The sequence below is a fragment of the Stigmatopora argus genome, chromosome 21 (assembly GCF_051989625.1).
Source record: "Stigmatopora argus isolate UIUO_Sarg chromosome 21, RoL_Sarg_1.0, whole genome shotgun sequence".
Taxonomy (NCBI): domain Eukaryota; kingdom Metazoa; phylum Chordata; class Actinopteri; order Syngnathiformes; family Syngnathidae; genus Stigmatopora; species Stigmatopora argus.
This window is the reverse complement of record NC_135407.1, coordinates 10,655,455-10,669,018: the sequence shown is the minus strand read 5'-3', so window position 1 is coordinate 10,669,018 and position 13,564 is coordinate 10,655,455.

The following is a 13,564-nucleotide window of genomic DNA, read 5'->3' as shown; positions in this document are numbered from 1 at the left end:
GCTCATGCCACGTTGGCCAAGGAGGATGGTACAAAATATATCCAATGTTATTGTACTATCAGTCACGATTGTAGACATAATGCCTCTTCTGTGTGGGCCCATCTTGACCCGGTCCTCAGTGATCTCAGAAGTAAGGGGGTCAAGGTGCTTCATGTAGTTTCTGATGGGCCAACTAGCCAGTACAAAAACAAAACGAACTTGCAGCTGATGTGTCTCCTCCCCTTCAGTAAGTACCACTTTGAAAGGGTAACTTGGAACTTCCTGGAGACATCCCATGGGAAGGGCCCAGCTGATGGAATTGGTGCGGCAATAAAGAGAGTTGCAGATAGGCTAGTTGCCAGCGGGACTGACATCCTCAGTTGCACTGACCTCCTGAACAACATGAAGAGATCTGAAGTGAAAATCATTGAAGTCAACACAAAAGACATTAATGACGTAGATAACATAGTACAAAATTTACAGGGCGAAACCATACAAGGCACAATGTTGATCCACCAAGTGATTGTACCTCGAAAAGGTGTGCTGCTGCATAGAAAGCTGTCTTGCTTCTGCAAGACAGACTGTGAATGTCACCCTCCACTACGAAGGCTCCAAGTGAAAGAACCAGACACAGAAACCAAGAAAATTTACAAACCTGCAGTAACCAATGCAGAGAAAACCAAAATGAACAAGAGAGTTGGCACAACACAGAGAAAAAAAGAAAACTTGGCATTGGAAGCACTAGAAGCCAAACTGACAGAGAAGCAATTACAATTATTTCAAAGGAGATTGGAAAATGGATATGACGTTGTACATATGGATCTATCAATTCTGAGTGTTACTGAAAGACAAGAATATGCATATTGGAAATCTTGGAATGCTTTGATGACAAAGGCCTGTCAACAAGGACGTGGGAGCAATGGAAAAGAACCTCTGACGGAGTCAAGTGAGGAAAGTGACAGCGACGACGGAGTTATCCTTGCAGCACCAGAAGTCGCATTAATGGTGTGTTATAAAAACATTATTTAAAAGAATAAATTCAGAGGCTTATTATACTGACATTTAGTTGAATTCACTTTTAAAAATATAATATGGCTCTCACTGAAATAAATTTCCATTTTTTTTGCTTTCATGGCTCTCTTAGTCAAAAAGGTTCCCGACCTCTGGATTATGCAGTGGAGCATGGGAACAGAGCAGCGGCGAGGGAATTCAACATAAACGAATACATGGTTCGCAAATGGAGAAAGCAGAAGGAGCTTCGCCAAGTCAATAAGAGGAAGTTGAGTTTCCGTGGGAACAAGGCAAGGTGGCCTGGCTTGGAAGATCAACTGGAGCGGTGGATTCTTGGTCTAAGAGCAGCTGGGAGAAACGTCTCCACAGTCACCATTCGACTGAGGGCAAAAGCGCTCGCGGAAGAATTGAAAATTTTCAAGGACAACCGTCCTGGTGCTTTCATTTTATGAAACGGCACCATCTGTCGATGAGAGTGAGGACAACCGTGGCGCAGCAACTTCCGGCGGACTACATTGAAAAGCTAGCCGTTATTCGCACCTACTGCACCAAGAGGATTACCGACAAACTTATACAGCCAAACCACATAACAAACATGGACGAGGTACCGCTGACTTTCAACATCCCGGTGAACCACACTATCGAAAAGAAGGGGACCAGCACGGTGGCGATACGAACAACGAGGCATGAGACTGTCGTTCTCGCTTGCCATCTTAATGGGCAGAAGCTACCACCAATGGTGATTTTTAAGCGATAGACGCTGCCGAAAGAAAAGTTTCCAGCCAGTGTCACGTGAAGGCAAATCCAAAGGGCTGGATGGACGAGGACAAAATGAGAGAATGGCTACGTGAGGTGTATGTCAAGCGACCGGATGGCTTTTTTCACGGCTCGCCGTCACTTTTGATTTGCAACTCCATGCGTGCTCATCTCACATCAACGGTGAAAAACCAAGTCATGAAAATGTACACGGAGCTTGCCGTCATTCCCGGAGGCTTGACCAAAGAACTACAACCACTGGACATCTGCGTTGTGAGCAGCATGGGAGCAGTGGATGATAGCTGGCGAACACAGCTTCACGAAGAGTGGAAGGCAGCACCGGGCTTCTTATGCTACGATTTGCGAATGGATTGTGGCCGCCTGGGCAAACGTGTCTGCATGCACGGTTGTTCAAGCTTTTGCCAAAGGCGGCATCATTTCTAAGGAACCAAATGCCAATGATAGTGACTCTGAGAAAGAAGAGGGGACCCGGCATTTTGGACGACTCATTTGGACAATTGTTTAATTCAGACAGAAAATGAGGACTTTGATGGATTTGTGGGTGATGACACGAGTACATTGTAAAATGGCTAAATAAAGTAAAACCGAACTCAGATTTGCTTCCGTTGCCTTTTTAAAAACGTGTTTTAGCTTGTGGGTGTAGCGTGCATGTTTAAGCTGGTGTATGTTTTGCCATGCCTGGCTGCGTCTATAAAAACGGTACTTCCTTTGAGTGTTTAAAATACAGAAATAGCACCCATTACTGACACTGCGGCTAAAAATACGATGCGCTGTATAGTCATGAAAATATGGTACTCAGTAGTCCGGCTCATCAACAAAGTACAAGAAAGGACAGGCAACTGAGGAACCAAAGACACCCTTCAGTTTCCAATCATACGCAACTGGTAGGATTAAACTTGAGTAATACTTGGATTCCACTTGATTAATGCAGTTTGTTTCATTCAACCATAAGTTGTATAAGTTGTATTCATATACATATACATACACATACACATATATACAGACTGCAGTAAGTAGTAGAAAAAAGCATTTTCCAAACACTCACACATCTGGTTGCTTTTTCCATTTCGGTCAATGCCTTTGGAGAACAATTCAGAAATGTAGCCTACAACATTGGTATAATGACCCAATGAATACCTCCGTAATAAAACAACGTACAAACTCACGTACTTTGAGTCTACTTGGCTAGGTGAGCCAAAGGGAGGGCGACGGCGACGCGGTCCATGTTTTGCTATCCCCTTATGGAGTTAGAGAAAAGACCTTGCTGGGAATACCACGCACTAATAATTCTGTTGAAGGTTGGCACCACGCATTTCAATGTAGAGTGTCAGTTGTCCATCCAAATTTATCTCATCTGATAAGCAAACTCAAATTAGAGCAAAGTGATTGGGAAATACGAATACAACATGCTTATGGCGGTATTATGCCCAGACAGACCAAAAGTCATACGCAGCTGTTGATGAACGGTTAAAAAAGCTCACGGATGACTATGAAAACCCGGATCGATTTCCAAACAAACTACAGTACCTAGAGCCATTGCGCTAAATTTTGTAAGTTTTACTGTTTTAATAAAAACTGCCACTGTCATCTGTGAATTCCCTTTGTACATAATTTGTAAGTTTGTATTATATTTGTAATTTTTGTACATAGTTTGTATCGTATTTGTAATTTTTGTACCAAATTTGTACTTTTTTACTGCTTTAATAAAAACACCATCTGTGAATTTGCTTTGTCTTCTTTTTAATAAAATATTTTTTTTAATGGCAGCTTATTGATGTGTTTAATATTAAAAAGCAAGTAAAATTATTATCTTTGTACTGGCTCTTGAGTAATTCATTTGAACCATGTCTATTTACTCCCAAATGACCCATTATTTAACTTGCATCCAGAGGATGGTACTCTTTGCCTGACAGATTTGACGGAGAGCAGTGTTCAGTGAATTTGTTTTGTGATCCATTTGTCACTCAACTACAATATTCCTTTTGGTGACCCTTGCTGACCCACAGCACTGGTAAAAATGAATAATGAATAAAATTATCCAATCCAATCAATTTGTCAGGAATAAATTATCTGTGAATTAACCCGTCGAATCCTCCCTGGTCGTCTCTTCTGATGCCGAATATGGACCATTGTTAAGTCGATAAGTCACAGTTTTAGCCGCTGGAGTCAGATGCCAAAACTTATCGTCTAACAAGTCCCACAAAAATGTGGCCTGCAGCATTGACAAGGAGCACATGTACAATTTTAATTCCAATTTTCTCCAAATAAAATCTATGAAAATGCATAATTTTGAATTTCTGAGTAGTCATTGAAGTTTAGTACTAGCATTGCCCAAGTTTCTTGGAAACTCTGAAAAAAAATTACAGTATCAGAAAAATTGGACTTGGAAGTTGGAACCTTGACAAAGTGCACATGTAGTAACTATAATTTGAATTTTCTCTAAATTAAGCCATCTTGCCTGGAAATTATGAAAACAAATCTTGATTTATATGACCACAAAAATTGGACCTGCAACCTTGAACACAGTACGCATGTAGCAACTTTAATTCCAAATTTCTCTAAATTTAACCTGTCAAATTGCACAATTTTCAGTAAGTGAGTAGTCAGGGAAGTGTACTAGTAGGATTGACCCACCTTGACTGGAAATTATTTTTTTAAAAAGACATCTTTATTTACAGTGTCACAAAGACGTTGCCCTGCCGTTTTGGGGGATTCACATAATATTGTACACGTGGAGTTACGTGTGTATTTTTAAATCATGGCAGTTTATTCCATTTTTAAATTATTAAAATGCAGGAGTTATATGGTGTTCTTTTTTGACTGTGCTACGAGCACACGAAGGGGGTGGAGTTGTTTGAGCGTCCGCTTATTTGCGCTCAAACGCTTAATTCCGCTAGCTTGACCGCATTCAAATTTCGGTATGGCAAGCGAGCCTTCTGATTCGGCAGGGTGCTCTATGATGTCCTCTACAGAAAATAAAGTAAAACATCATGAATAAGCATATCAATTTCAGTTGCATCTACTGGCAGACTAAACAACAAGATCGCAGAATGTTCCTATTTTTATCCTCCAGGGGTCAATTAACAATTAAGAACAGGGATTGGAAACCTTTTTGACAGAGAGAGCCATAAACAATTCATATTCTTTAATGTTATTTCTTAAGAGCCATTCTCAGAATTAGAAAGTAAAAATACATAATGGTTGGATTTTTTTGTGGTCATTTCACCACTTTTAAAGAACAAAGTGGTTTCCATATTTTACCTCTCAAGTTAGTGGACAGCCACATATGGCTCCCGAGTCATAGGTTCCCTACCCCTGATTTAGAAGGACGCAAAGTCTAACCTGCATTGTCAGAATTTTTTTTGGGAAAAGCCCACAATTAAACGATAGCAAAAGCTTTTTGTTAGCTTTTGGTACATTCAATTGGACATTTCTAAGTCAGTTTCTTATCACGAGCATTTACAAACAGCAACAGGTGAACTTGCTTCAATCACTCGTTGGCTGAACTAAACAGCGTTTGATATTGTTAGAAAATAATGCAATAATGTAATTCAACTTACCTACTATTCGTTCAATCTTTGCAAACATTTTAGAAGCGAAGTGTGCCACGTGTAAAAAGTCTTGTCCAGTTCGTTTCTGCTTGTTCATTAGTCGACTCCGTAGGTCAAGGAGCGCTCTTTTATGACGTCATGCTCTTTCCTCTTTTGTTCAAGTTTAGTGCCAAACAGTGATTTTGCTAACTGTGAAGTTGCAGTTTAAAAAACACGATTCCAATTCATTCTTAAAATTATACTCAAAAGGAGCAGAAGAGAGAAAAACAACGTTTTTCCATCACAATAAATTACTCACGCTTCTTAAATGTGATGTCACAACCTGCTTCAACGTTGTGTTTCCTGCGTTTAGATTGATGAAACTTTGAATTGGTTCGAGAAAATAAAAGAGCAATTATCTTAAAACTATATTTTATTGCGCAACAAAACAAAGCGCATTTTCTGTCAAAGCAACAAAGCGTCGTGTTACTCTCACTGTATTTTCCAGAATTTGAAATGACAGTGGATCATTGATAAACAAGAAAAATATATGTAGTATCCTATGCACCGTGTATTTTAATGCAGTATAATTAAATAATAAAGCAAAAAATCAATTGTGTTGTTGATGTCTGTCCTCCTTGCGAGTAAAAATCCAAAAGAGTGTCTTTCCTTTATCTCTCTCCACACTTTTATGAATGTCGAACAGCAGTTTGGAGAAGTTTTATTAATTGCATCAAAGAAAAAAGAAATTCTGGCATCAAAATCATTCTTCCTACCACTTCATGTCCACACACACATTTCCTTTAAAATATTTAACAATTATGTACGTAATAATTGAACAGATACAATATTTGCCAACCTCATAAATAACCTGGAAGCCACCTTTAGTTGTAGAGGTTCACTTGCCTGACTTCAGTGCAGGCAGGCGCGGGTTAGACTCCCCCTAGTGGCGGTTTGATTGAAAGTGCGGATGGTACTTTGTCTCTTTGTGTACCCTATAACTGACTACTGAACTAACTAACAGAAATTTTCAGGGAACAGACACTCTTACTTCTTTATTACAGATGAAATTGAACTGTGACAACTGTTGCTCACAAGTGAGACCCTCATTAGAGCAGATAAAGTCTGCTAAATCATGCACATTGGCTTACAATAGGAAGCACTGAAGGCACAGTTTATTGCATTGTAAACTTTTTAAATTGAATTAAAGACTTTGTATGCAAATTACCTTTGTTATTTCTATTACACTGTCTGGTTACCGCGAGTAAACATGCGTCGTACGGTGTTTGTAAGGTTTTTTGGGGGTTTGTAAGGGGAATCATAATCATTTATAAGGGCAGTTATCGGCAGAGGTTGACAGGTATGTGAAAACTATGAAAAAATCTTAATTTACATTGACCTGCAACCTTGAACAAAAAGTACGCATGTAGCATTTTTTTATTCAAATTTTCTCAAAATTTAATATGTCTAACTGCATAATTTTGAGGTTGAAAGTAGTCAGGGAGGTGTACTACTAGGACTGATCCACCTTGGTTGGAAACTGAAAAATTCTTCATTTAAAGTAATTCAAAAATGAGTCCTGCAACCTTGAACAATGTACGCATGTAGTATTTTAAATTTCAATTTTCTCTAAATTTAATTCGTGAAATTGCATAATTTTGTTTGTGAGTCGTCAGGGACGTTTGCTACTAAGATTGACCCACCTTGCCTGGAAACTGAAAAAAAATCTTTATTTACAGTCCCACAAAAATGGGACCAGCAACTTTGAACAAAGTACACATGTAGCAATTTTAATTCAAATTTTCTCATTTAATTCGTGAAATTGCATTATTTTATGTATGTGATTAGTCATGGAGGTCTACTAGGATTGACCCACCTTGCCTGGAAATTACAACAAAAAAATTGATTTACAGTACTGCAAAAATGGGAACTGCAACCTTGAACAATTTACGCATATAGCAACCCCCACAACCCTTTCGAGGATGGAAGATGAATGAATGAATAAATAAGAGCAAAACATTCTGTGAAGATAACAGACATTTAATTCTGTAAAAATATCAAACTATATACAAACGTCTGTAAGCAATCATATAAACTGTACAATAGGGGGAAGCGGATACAAAAATATTCAATTTAAAGGTGACTTTCTTTTGTTCCATACGCTCCAAATATATTTAAGAACATAGCAATAAGTTACAAGTCTACAATATGAAAAATACAAACATTTAATTAATTCAATTTAAAGGTGACTTTCTTTTTTTCCCAAGTGTTCTTTGTTTGTTTGATTAACTTTCAGAATGCCTCTATTTCTTGATGCAAGCTTTAGGTCGGGTGTCATCACGTGGCAATCCCCAATCTTATTGGATGCGGGCTCATCGAGCTTTTCTGGGCCACTGAAGTTCACCGCTTTCACATGGACTCTCAAATGTTCTTCACCCCTTAAAACACAATAAGAATAAATAAATTATTTCATTTTCTGTATAGCTTATACTCACAGAGGTCAAGGGGGGTGCTGGAGCAATCTCAGCTAAATATGGGCACCTGGCAGGGGATACCCTAAATTGCAGGGCACATGGAGACGGACAACCATTCAAACTCGCACCTAGGGGCAATTTAGAGTATTCAAAAGCGGGGTACCCGGAGAAAACCCATGCAAGTCCGGGGAGAACATGCAAACTCTACACAGTAGGCACCCACATGGGATCGAACATTCGATCCCAGACCTGTGAGGCCACTGGGCTGCCCTCTAGAAATATACTTTCCAAAAAGTTTTGTAATGACTAAAAACCACTCTAAGCATGAAGTCAAATCTCAGAAATTTCAGTCCCAAATTTTGACAATTCCGGTTTGATTTAAGCAAATAGGCAGTGCTGCAATAACTTGAATTCATTATTACGGCTGTGTCGTATCCAAAATTGACACATAGGTTGGAATGCAGGAATTATAACAAGTCATTACAGACGTTTTCAAAGAACTGTTTACTTTTGACCAAACTACTTTCTATCGTGGAACCAGTTGGGTCAATTACACTGCGCTAACATTTTAAGTCGAAAGAAAAAAAACAGTAAGACAATGGCTGGTTAAAAAAAAAAAAACTTAAGTCGACTCAGTCATGACTCATAACAACACTTTCAGTGTGTAGACCTAAACCAAGAATGCCTGTATATTGTAGAAGTGTACTTAAATACCTCTGGTGCTTGCGGAACGTGTCTGTGCTGGATTTAGGAATATAAAGAAGCTTCTTCAGTCCCATCCACAGGAAGTTGTTGTGTTCATGGATCAGCTTTCGGATGTGCTCGATCCATTCCAGTTTGGTCTTAATAGTGGGCGCCTATTGATTTGGAAGACAGACAAAAGTTAACGTGGCCTTTTGGACCACTTTTGAGAACCACATAAGCATCCTATATTCGCTGGAATTTCAATTAATGTAAGAGTTACAATATTTGTTTTCTGTTTTACTTTCAAAGAGAGAGAGAAGAGCATCTAACCTTGAGAACAATGATGTTGTTCGATGTGGAACGCATCGAAAGTGCAAACTTGCGGGGGTTTCCCTCCACGTGCTCTATCACATTTAGTTCGGAGAGCTGAGGAGGCAATGAGATTATCATTTTCACAGATTTGGTTCACATATAAAAATGGTGTAAAGGATTACTCACATTAAGTTTTCTCTTGAAAATGTATTTGTACTTTCCCTTGGTGTCGTTGGCCACCTTGCAAAAAACCAAGGTCTTCTCCAAGAGAAAGAGGTGTCTTTTTCTGCCCATTCGGAAGGGTGACTTGGAGTCCCAAACTTTGAAGGACTCCCCCAGGAGCAGCTCCACTTTGATGCTCTCGTCAAACCCTGAAGAAGGGTAAAGTAGGCAATGTAAGAAAATGATACATCAATGAAAAGCAAATGTGTGGCCATCTTGCCAAGTGTTCATTTACCATCCACCAAGGAGAGATGCATGGCATCATTGATTGTCTTGGAAATGCTAAGCATCACCTCCACGGCTTCCTGGAGCTCGCTATTCCTCCCACAACTTTCCAGGAGGTTCTAAATAAATGGAAAGAGCATTAAGACATTCCTTCCACAGAATCTCAGTTTGGCAATTTCCTGTATGCATGTGTAACTGAAGTCTAAATGTCGTTCAAAATCTTGTTTTCATAATACGGTAAAGTCATTTTACTCATGAATGCAGTAATACCTTGACATAACAGTGCCCCGACATACGAGAAATTTGAGATACGAGTAAAATTTCGAGCAAATATTTACCTTGAGATAAGAGACAAATTTTGATATACGAGCATACAGCTGCTGCTTATAAGAACATCAACTCTCGATAGGTTCCTTTTAAAAACTATGGCTGAAAGTCAGGGTGGAGGCGGGGCAAATAGAGCCAACCAGGGAGAAGAAAGGTATCAAAATTTACAACAAAATTAGAATTAAGTTTAGTGTAAGGTTAGATTAAATTTATTTTTGAGTGTCTGTATCGCAATCCAAGTTCATTTAAATTTGTTTTTGTTATGTTACAAGCGCGTTTCCGTGCAAAAAGTCTCTCTCTCTGTCCCTCCCTCTCTCTCCCCTCCGCAAAATCCATCTAATTTTAGTACTATTAAACATGATAACCACTAGTTATTTGTTACTCTGTTAATAGATGGCGAATTAGAACAAATAAAAATGTTTTACCATTCCAATATCCTGTTTTTTGGTGTTTTTTTCAGAGGGTTGGAAACAATTAATTTGCTTTTAGTTCATTTCTATGGGAAACGTTGATTTGAGATACGAGTAAATCGACATACGAGCTCAGTCCCGGAATGCATTAATCTCGTATCTCGAGGTACCATTGAATTGTTGTTTAATCAGGAAGTGGTGGTTTTGCTGATTGTCACATATTATGAGTAGGTAAAGAATGCAAATAATGTTGGTTTATTGAATAATACTAAAATCTTACCACCATTTTTGGACATACCTTAAGCAGGAGTGGATATTGCAAGATTCTCTGTACAGGCTTGAACAGGTAGGAGATGATCGTGTTTGGCAATTTGTGTTTTTGCTGAATTTTCTGTTGAACACACACAGAAAGAGAGAAAAGACTGTAAGATCATGAAAATATGTGTCCTGAAGTCAAGTCAAGTTAACTTACATCAAAGTAGTTCCGAGAATGCTCCATGATGAGCTTCGAGGATCGTGGATTATTCTTGCAATAATCCACATACAAGTGAAACTTCCCAGCCTACAAACAAGATAAATTGTTAGGGAATCATTATGGGTCAATTGTCAGCATGATATTAGTTATGGATAAAGCAATAAATACCCATGTGACAAAGCAGTGTCCAACCTCTTCAGGCATGTCTTCATATTTCTCCAGTTCTTTGAGAAAGATGCTGAAAAAAAGATGGTTAATAAATACATTTTAAAAAGTAAATGGCGTACATTGTCAACTTTAAAGATTTACATGTGTCTCATTTAATTAAATAAAAGCGTGCATCCTAATAGACTTTTGGTACTTTCCATCAGGTAAGGCAATGTTTTAAGAATTTACCAAGTCTATTTGTTAAGGTTGGTGTACTCTGTTTGAAAACCATAAACCCTCAAAACCTTGACATAAAAGGCTAGTTATGGTTTTAGTTTTCATTTTTTTGTGAAAAGTCACACTGTCTGTCTACTTACTTCTGGTGGAATTCATAGAGCTCCAGCAGGTTCCCAAAGATGACATGCTGCATTTTGCTGATTCCTGGAGGGCTCTTATTGGTCTGCATCTCCCATGTGAAAATCTGCCAATGCCACACAAGAATTCACTTGGTTAGAGATTGTCTAAAATTAAAAGGATGGAAACAGAAAAGAAACTCACGTCAATGCACTCGCCCAGGTCTCGCACGTATGTCTTCTCTGTTTGAATCAGCTCTGCCACAATAAACCTAAATAACAAAAAATGAAAATCATAAATGTGCATGAGTGAGGAAATTTAAAAATATAAATACTAAGGTATATTCTAGGCCAGGGGTCGGAACCTTTTTGAAAGAGAGAGCCATAAACCGTTCCTATTTTCAAATGTTATTCCTTGAGAGCCATACTCACAATTTAAAAGTCAAAATACATGAAAATGTAATTTTTTAGTCATTTTACTACTTTTAAAGTACAAAATGTCTGAAGAAGTTGTTACGCTGTTGCTAATCAATGAATATCAATGAGTTCAATGAGTATCAAAGAGAGAATGGATGCAGTAGACGAATGAAAAAATAAATCAATGCCAAGCCAAAGTGCCGACGTGACGTTCCTATTGGTGCGTTCGGGACTCGGCTCTCTCACCACCGGTTTCCATATTTTAGCTCAAATGCACCCGTCAAAAGAGCCACGTGTGGCTCCCGACCCATAGGTTCCCTACCCCTGTTCTAGGCTTTGACATCATCTTCTCTTCAGCAGCAAATAACAAAATCTCTTTATCAATAAGAAAAAAAAATCCTACCTGTTAATGAGCCACATACCTTTTTTTGGAAGCAGATTTTTTTTCTGTGTTTATCTTGAGTGTGTCAGGAATGACATCCATTTCGAATTTCGTTATGGCAAGATAGTCTTCTGATTCAACAGGGTCTATGATGTCCTCTTTAGAAAATAAAGTAAAACATACCATGAATAATATACATACATACATACATTATTTACTTTATTTAAACATGATTGAATTCTCCAGGAGTCACAATAACTTAGAAGGACACAAAGTATGATATGCATTGTCAGAAAAAAATGTTTTAAAAAGCCCACATTGAAAAGATAGCAAAAACTTTTCGTTTTCTCTTGACACGTTCAATTGGACATTTCTAAATCAGTTTTTCATCAATAGCATTTACTGACAACAACAACAGGTGAATTTGCCTCCATCAATCGTTGGATAAATTAAACTGCATTTATGTTGTTGGAAAATTTTGCAAGTGTAATTCAACTTACCTCCTATTCGTTCAATCATTGCAATAATTTGAGAAGCTAACTGTTCCATGTTAGAAAAGTCTTGTCCAAGTAGTTTCTGCAGGTTCCGATGTGAGTACTACTGCATCTGACTGATTTTCATTCGAATGTTGTTCATATCTCGGGGTAGACATCAAAGACCAAAGAGCGTTCCTTTGACGTCATCCTCTTTGATCGCGAGTTCTAATTTAGCGCCATACAGTGATATTATAATCAGCAAAATTACAGTTAAAAACGATTACATTTTAATCTTAAAATCCCCAAAAATTGGCAACAGAGAAAAACGACGTTTTTTTCCATCACATTGAATTTCTCACGCTTCTTGAACGTGACGTCACAACGTGTTTCAACGTTGGGCTTCCTGAATTTAGATTAATGAAACGTTCAAGTTCGTCCAGAAAATAAAGTAGCAGTTAACAACCTCATACTAATATTTTAGTGCGCAACAAAAACAAAGCACTGGGCCGCCCTGATGAATCTTTTGTCCTGAATAAAAAACGTGTTGAAAGATCCACAAACTGCTGTTATAGTCTGTTGTTTTTCAGTTGAAATTCAAGTTGGAAAGATTTGAGCCACACGCTAGCCTGCCAATGCTATCCCTACCACAAATTCGACTACATCTAGCATACTGTTGTTTATACAGGCCGAAACTTGTGTTGAAGTTGGTGGACTAAATATTTTGATAATACTGCATTAAAATACAAGGTACTGCATATATTTTTCTTGCTCATTAATGATTCACTGTCATTTCAAATTGTTCAAAATACAGTGAAAGTAATACGACTTTTGGTGCTTTAACAGAACTTTCTTTGTACTATTAGCTTAGTTTCTTTCTGCTAGTTCTTTTTGGATTGGATTGGATTGGATAACTTTATTCATCCCGTATTCGGGAAATTTCATTGTGGCAGTAGCAAGAAAAGGCATAGTTATAAGTCAGACAATAGTACAGTCAAAGGCCGCAGAACAACAAAGCAAAAGCACAAAGTACAAAGCAAATCAAAGTCAATGGGATCATTAAGAATCACCAAATCATTAAGACAGAAAAGCAGCAAAAACACAAAACGAGCTACGAGTTTCGTTAGCAAAAACGGATAGACTCAAAAAGACGTAAAGTTGGACAAAAACTGGAACCACACACAGGAAATCTTCCACGAGATGGGGAACTTCTGCAGACTGTGACCCAGGTAGAGAATATGCAGAGTCACTCTTCCAAGCTTATCTGCACAGTTCCTCAGTAGTCTGGAGCTGAAGAAAACTGCAGCAGGGCAGAACTCCTCGACTCCGTTGCTGGTAAGCGCCGACAGCTCTTCCATCTTATCCC